Source organism: Dromaius novaehollandiae, chromosome 4, assembly GCF_036370855.1.
Source record: "Dromaius novaehollandiae isolate bDroNov1 chromosome 4, bDroNov1.hap1, whole genome shotgun sequence".
Lineage (NCBI taxonomy): Eukaryota > Metazoa > Chordata > Aves > Casuariiformes > Dromaiidae > Dromaius > Dromaius novaehollandiae.
Genome location: NC_088101.1, coordinates 13,562,092 through 13,569,923, shown reverse-complemented (window position 1 = coordinate 13,569,923; position 7,832 = coordinate 13,562,092).

Below are 7,832 nucleotides of genomic sequence, written 5' to 3'. Positions count from 1 at the left end.
TCGGGCAAAGCCCCTTATCCTTCAGGTAGTCCAAAAAATTACATACTCTGATGCTTGACAAGGAGGTGGCATGCTGAGCATAAACGCCCTGGATGCTGAGACAGGTAAAGCAGTGTTTCCATTTCCAGCAACTTTTTGGGTGAACTCTTTTACACCTGAAATAAACAAACACAGACAAGTTCATTAAATACAACCCCTGGTACATCTGATCACCTCACGATAGGATGCCACCTGCCTACTGCTAATACCTGGGAAAGGCAGAAAACCCATTATCACCTGCTGAACCTAAGGACTTCTGCTCCCAAAATGCTCTTTCCTATAAACTTCTATGGACTGATGAAGAAACAGCAGCAACAGAAACAAGACCTATGTGTCACCTACCCCAATCAAGTAAGCACACCATGCCTTTTTCCCAGGTCTTACACTTACCAGTCATCATGATGAGTGCAACTATGAAACCCAGCCAGGACGCACCTGCCTAGGCCTCCTGCCCACTCACATCCATCCCTCGCACTGCCAGTGCCATGAATCAGTTTTAGACTGCCAGCAGGGACTAAGAGGGCACGTCCAGTTCACAGAAAATCCCAGGCCCACAGTCTTTTCTGCAGCCTTCTTGAAAGCCGGGACCCCAGAGCAGACCTTAGCTTCCTTTTGGTTCACTTTTCCTGCCCCCCCAACCCCCCGTATGCTCATGCTGGAAGCTGAGGGGGAAGGGGAGGACTGCAGGGCTCAGGCCCACGGGCTCATTTCTAGAAACCCCGCTCACACCCACGGGAAGCTGCAGGCAGTTCCCACGCTCAGCAGGGACAGAGTCTTTTACATGGGGCTTCGTGGTGGCAGTGGGCAACAGAGGAGGAACAGCGAGGAGGAAGACTGCTGGCGATCAGGGCAGAGCTCTCCAGGGAACAGGAGGATCCCTCCTGGGCCTCGTGTGCAGGACACAACTGGATTTAGGTCTCTCTGGGCACACAGGGAGAGCAAAAGCTGGGGGAACCTGGCTGCCAGCTTGAGCTTTGTGCAGTGGGTCAGGACACAGGGGCAGGCAGCAGAGATCTTGATTGCACCCTCTACCCCACCCAGGGGTCCAGCCTCAGGGGGGAACCCAGCATGCTCCCCATGCAGCCTCCCCCTCAGCCCCCCACACCACAGCAGCTGGGGGCTTCCCCACTGTGCCCAGGCTCCAGGAACCTCAGGGCTCCCACACTGGCAGACCTCATTGCTCAGGCACCCTTTCCACTCAGGTTTCATTTTATGCTTGGTGGTTTTTAATGAAACATGATCCATCATCAGTGAACACTTATCACAAGGCCTTAAGGCAGTAAACACAGCTCCATGAAGTCCAGTTGCATCAGAAAGTGGAATGACTTATGGTTTGAAGGCTAGAGAAACAATCCCCATGTGTAGCTTTCTCTGCTAAAGACATGCTCTTTCCATAAACCCTCTTTGGAAGAGGTAGATAATGCCATAAGGTTTCCTGGGAGAACATCCATCAGACTGTCTCAGCCAAAGCCCAGTTCAATTACTAGTCTTGGTTTGATGCGTATCAGAAAAACCAAGAGCAACTCATGCACCTGGCCTGAAAGGATATTTTCCTGTTTCCACAGGCTCCAGAACAACCCCCAGTGTTTTGCATGCTCGTCACCAAATGCCAGAAGCACTGCGTTGGCATTTCCAGGAGCTAACAGGCAGCACAGTTGTTTGGGGGCCCAAGAATGAGACACCCAGTCCCTGTCCACAGCAGGCTTTTCAGACCACACTGTGGACACAGCTGCATGGAGGAGGCAGAACATGCCCAGGCCAAGCAGTGCTGCAGGAGCTTTGGGTGCCAGTGGCTGCCTCAGTCATACCCAGGCTTGAGAAGCACAAGGCTTGGCTGCGCAGGCTGACTGGAACACACCGAGGAAACATTTCTTCTTCAGCTCCAGGGCTTGGCTGAAGAGCTCTGCCCTTTTCTTAGTAGGCCCCATATGAAGGACAGGCCAAGGGCAAGATATGGCCACAGCCGTAAGGAATTCCAGCACATCTGCTAAGGAAAAAGACATCTTGGTGAAGAGTTTCATAGGTACTTACTTCTCCCACACCACATGTCAAGGGACACAGTGACATTCAGTGGGCTGCCTCTTAAAATACCCTCAGAAATGCAAAACTTGGGAAGCTGATTCCATACAGACTGACACGGCTAAAATCACTTTCTTGAAAGCTGGACCTGCTCCTGCAATAGCCCCTCTCAAACCCATCTGGAACACTTCAAGGTCCCTCTCCTTCAGCTCTCTCCATGACCTTGGCCCAGCCAGGGACCCCACCTGAAGGGCTGCTCTGCTCCTTCCACAGGCTTTTGTAGGCTCTTGGCCTTGCCAGTCTCTGCAGGCATGTGCATGGAGGGGGACAGGGCCCTGCCTGAAATGCCCAGCATTACCTTTACTTACTATCATGCTTTGCAGACTCTCTCCTTGGCCTCTCTGCTTGTACAGACCAAGGATGGTTAAAAACCTCAGTTTTCTGACAAGTGTTTCTGCACTGCTGAAGATGACAGCAGCACACTAGTGGCTTTGTTAGCTCATGCAGTGTCTTCCAGACTTGGCTTTTATTTTTGTCACCACTTACTGCAGGTTTCTTCCCCTGTCTTTTGCCTAGGACACAGAGCACGACTTCACCTGTATTTGTGCAGGGCCATGACCTGTTCCCACCACGGGTGCTGCCACAAAAGGGGGGGGGGGGCCAGAGAGCAGGTCTACCCCGCGGCCCCGGGAGAGCAGGTCTACCCCGCGGCCCCGGGAGAGCAGGTCTACCCCGCGGCCCCGGGAGAGCAGGTCTACCCCGCGGCCCCGGGAGAGCAGGTCTACCCCGCGGCCCCGGGAGAGCAGGTCTACCCCGCGGCCCCGGGAGAGCAGGTCTACCCCGCGGCCCCGGGAGAGCAGGTCTACCCCGCGGCCCCGGGAGAGCAGGTCTACCCCGCGGCCCCGGGAGAGCAGGTCTACCCCGCGGCCCCGGGAGAGCAGGTCTACCCCGCGGCCCCGGGAGAGCAGGTCTACCCCGCGGCCCCGGGAGAGCAGGTCTACCCCCCAAAAAATTCGAAGTGATCCACTAGATTCACTTTGTATTCATCTCTCACACAAGCTTTCTCCAGCATGCCCAGACAGACTGCAGCTATGCTAGTAACTGCAGCAGCAAGTACTGTCCAGCCAGTATTTCATTTTCCTTCAGTTTTTGCCCCTCTTGTCTCCAGTATATACTGCCTTGGTATAATTGTCATCAGCCTCTCCTCTCCACCCCCCCCCCCCCCCCCCCAACTCCACTGCAGCTTTTTGGAAGTTATGCTGATGCATAAAACATGTATACCTTTCACAGCCTCATAAAACACTGCAAGGCAGCTGGTCTTATCCTTAGCATTTCATGTTTCTTCACTTGCTGGGAAGAAGGTTTCTCTGACTGACTTGTCTTGATGCTATTTATCCAGAACTGATGCCTGCAGCTGCCACCAACACAGCCTTGCTTCAGTCCTTGGGAAGTCGAGGCACACCACATTCTGACAGGGAGGTGACACAAGCTGACAACCTGAGGACAAGACACAGGGAACAGCAGGTTCTGCAGCAACTGCTCTCTCATTTAGCCAGTGCAGAGCCTGCAGAGACACCACCACCCCCCCCCTTGTCAAGGGCCCATCTCCTTGTCAAAGACTGCTCCATGACCCCCCAGCTAGGCACAGACTTGCCAGGCTGATGCTCTGGCAGCTGTCAGGGTCCCCAGCAGGCCAACCAACCCTCTCTGCTGCTCCTGCTAGTGGGAGGCCTGCACAAGGAGAAACACCCTCTCTCCTGGTGAGGTGATCCTCACCCATGTGTGACTTAGGGCCTCAGGCCCTTGGAGCCAGCTCTGACTCCAGGCACTCTCTTCCCACTTCTCCTTGAAAAAGCAACATGCAATACACTCATTCCCTCCCCTCTCCCCCCACCTTCTCTTTTCTTCTACCTGGGCACTTCAAGCTGATTGCTTGGCCTCAAGCCAGGGCAAGTCTTCCACCAGTTCAACAAGGCCCAAACATCACCCTTGATTTTTGGCCAAGTTTTTCAGGATGGAATAGCAATAACTCAATCCTGCTAATAGCACCTCTACTACAGAGTTACTATAACACCTTCATTTTTTGATAAAACAATGCAGACTGCTTCAGGGGAAAGAGTCCTTGTCCTCAGGAAGAGGAAGTCCTTCCCAGGAAGGGTTTCTCACACAGGAACTCCAAAGCAGCCCAGCAAGTCCAGTTCCAACAGAGAGCTGCTTCCCCTGGACAACAGCATGAAGTCACCAAGGCTTCCAGTTGTTTTTAAAGCAGTTACACACCTAAAGGTACTACAGAAAGAGACAGGATAATCCTTGACAGAATAAGACTAGCCTAACAGGACTTTCCCAAGCCAGAGCCCTCTAGGAAGGGAGCATTTCAACACCAGAAAGAGGAGCAGAATGGGAGCAGTCCCTCTGCCTCATCTTAGGAAGCCAGGGAGCAGTAAAAGCAAGAACTCAGTTCTGTCCTCCAGAGCAAGGCCAGAGCTGGAGACAAGACAGAGCGGGTGGGAGCATCAAGTCTCATGCTTGTGTTAGGCCTGTCCCTGCTCCAGGCAGGACTCGTGGATGGTTAACTTCACTAGGCCTGTGCTTAACACCAGCCCTGCTCCGAGCTGCAGCCCTTGGCTTCCCTGCTGCAGCAACCCCAGTGCTCCCCTGCATGTCCACACAGGTGACTGGTTTGTCACCCTCCCCACCCCCTTTGTGGCTGGATAACTCCATACATCCACATGTCACATCACATGGAAGGGGAGGGCAGGGGCCAGGATTCCCTCATCAGCAAGGACACAGCCTGCACACACCCACCCACCAACCCACAGCTCCAGTGCTGCCCTGCTGCAAGATTAGAGCAGGCCTCCCTTTGTGAGGGCAGGAGAGAGACAGGAAACCATGTCTTCCACACCAGTAGCCCTCAAGCACACTTCCCTCTAACCAGGCTCCAGACTGCCAAGCCTCTGCAACCTGCAACAGCTTGGTTTCACTTATTTCAGCTTAACACTGGATACACTGAACTATTTAGCAGCTTAACACCCTTGTCACATTTAACTTGCATTCACACCCAGACATCAGCCTGAGAGTGCAGCCACTTTGTAGGTCAAACCCTCCCACAGTGGAGTCTAGCTTTTCCTTAAAAAGAAAACTTCCACCCACCTGAGACACTTTCAAAGCCTTTTGTCTTTTTTTATATTGGTCTCTTCTTCAGTTCAAGCATCTGAAGAGCAGCAGTGCCTGAAGACCCTGTCACACAACACCAAGACCTCCCAGTCACTGCCAGAACTCCTCCCCAGCACCTCACTGGATCCCCCAGCTCTTGCAGGTGCACCTCACTGGGACATGCCAGGTGTTGTCAACCACCTCACCCCCCCAGACCCTCACAGCTGGGACACTGAGTAGGTGGCATGCCCACTGCTAGTTACTGCTTGTAAAGCATTTCCATGTGACTGCACTAATCCCAACCCAAGCTTTGAGCTCACCACAAGAAAACCCTCTGTGTCATCAGACAGAATCCACAAGGAAACCCTGACTATCACTTAGTCCAGCATCTCCATTTAGTCCAGCAAGACAGGAACTCACCGTGATGCAGGAGTTGAGCAGTGCTGACCCCTCCAAAAGGCAAGCCTGCCCAGAGCCATGCTTCGCACTTTCAGCTGCTTCCAGAGAAGCAAAGCCCTGCACACTGGGCAGCACAGGGTGTCCTATCATCTTACCCTTGATGTGGCAGCTGGCCCCCTTTGTGTCCTGGGGGGATAGGCCATGTCTTTAGCAGAAGCTCAGGCTTTTGAAGCCCAGGGATTGCAGCAGAGCTGTCCCACAGCTGCTTCTCTCTTCTCAGCTGCAGCACTGCACATGCCTTTGGAGAGCTCCAGGGAGAAACAAGAGCATCCAAAGGGAGCTGAAAAGAGAAGAGACACTCATTTCTCCTCAAAGCATAGTACTGCCAAGCATCTGCCAAACATGGCTGTGAAGCTATCTGGCCAGACTTGGGAGGTCTTTAAACACTTTGCGTTTTGTCTTTCTGCCTTTCATTCTTCTCTGCTAGGCTTGATTACAGCACCACTGCTTAATTTAAGCTTGAAGCATAAAGATTTCTTGAGAAGACCTGACTTAAGTGCTGGGACATTTGGAAAAAACACTCTCACCTCCATCTCAGAAGGCACAGGCATAGTCAAGGAATGACTCTGACCCAATTCCCATCACAGGAACTGGTTTTTGTGGTCAGAAAACAATGTTTTGGAGAACTCCCTCCTGACCTGATGATTTAAGCATCTTTTACAACCTCCCCACCTTCTCCTCCCCAACCATCCCCCAGACACATAAAACAGCCTTTCCTGCAAGGTAAGTAGATGCAGTGAACAAGCTACATGAAAGATGAGTTCAAGCCCTTCAAGCTGCAGAGACTGTACATCTGACCAGCTTTTATGGCTTAGCACTCTTTGCTTTCCAAGAAAGGACACTGGGAGTTTTTAAGCTTTTCCTGGGGGGACACTCTTCCCTTTTGAAAAGAGCAGCCCAAGAAGCATCCCACCAGAAGCTGAAGGACACAGCTTTTGAACAGGGACTGCTCAGGAGATCAGGAGCATTGGCCCCTCCAATAATAAAACAACTCCCAGCAAGGAGCCCTCAGCCCTGGTTACATACTTACCTGCTAGGGAACAGGAAACACAGAAGGACTCCAGAAGGGAAGAGGAGCTCAGAAGTTGGGGTGATCTGAACACACACAGAAACAGAGGCAGCCTTTGCACAGCTACAAGCCTGCAATAACAGGGCACCACAACAACAAATTTATTAGTCACCTCACTGAGAGCTTCACACAGCATTAAACAGACAAAGCACAAGCACCACCCTAGAGACCCAGCCCCCAAAACACACCCACCCACCCAGCACAACACAAACACATGATAAACAAAACACCCCACTCTCCCTCCAGGACACCCAAGCAGAACAAGCTCCCCCTGACCGAGCTTAAATGCAGCCCTCTGGCCAACGGGTGGAGGACGGGTGGGTGGAAGCCCCAGGTGAGTCTGGTCAGCGAAGCCGCAGCTGAGCCTGGTCAGGGCAATTAAGGCCTCCTGCTGCACCAAGGAGCCTAGTGCCAAGGCAAGAAAGCTCTTCTGTGTGACCAGTGACAGTCCCTTGGAGCACCTCACACTGAAACAAAGCTTAACCAGGACAATTTTGTTAGGTGGGTAGATCTTCTAAGGAGCTGGTGTCACCGGCCCCCAAAGGCCTTTGGTACGATGGTCGTGAAAGCCTCCTTTGATACCTGCTGGTGTTGGGTGTCGAGAGCCTTCCCAGCACTTCCAAGAAGCTGTACCTGCCCGGATGTGCAGCGTGGTGTTTCCTCAGCAAACTCTAAACCTCTCTAGCTGTTTTTGTTGACCTTTAAAGGCTTCACCTTGCCATTCTTGCCTGTGCTGTCAAGACCCTGACCACACACCCAGGTCCACATTGCCTTGACCAGCCTCACCTGGAAGCCCCAGCCACGGCCCCTCTGCCCCTTGGCCTGAGGGCTGTATTTAAGCTGAGCCTTGGGGGTGGGGGCTTTGTTTGGTTGGTGTTGGGGGTGTGTGTGTGTCTCCTGAGTGTTGTTTGTGAGGTGTTGTTTGTGTGGTGAGTTGTGTGTCTTGTTTTTGGTGCTGTTTTTTCAGGTAAGTCTTAAAGCTGTCTAGTTGTAGTTTCTGAGTGGTGCTTGGAGCTGCCTTGTGGTGTCTTTCCTGTTCTTGGCTGCCTCTTCTATTTCTGTTTTAATTTAAGTTTTGCTTCTTTCTCCACTC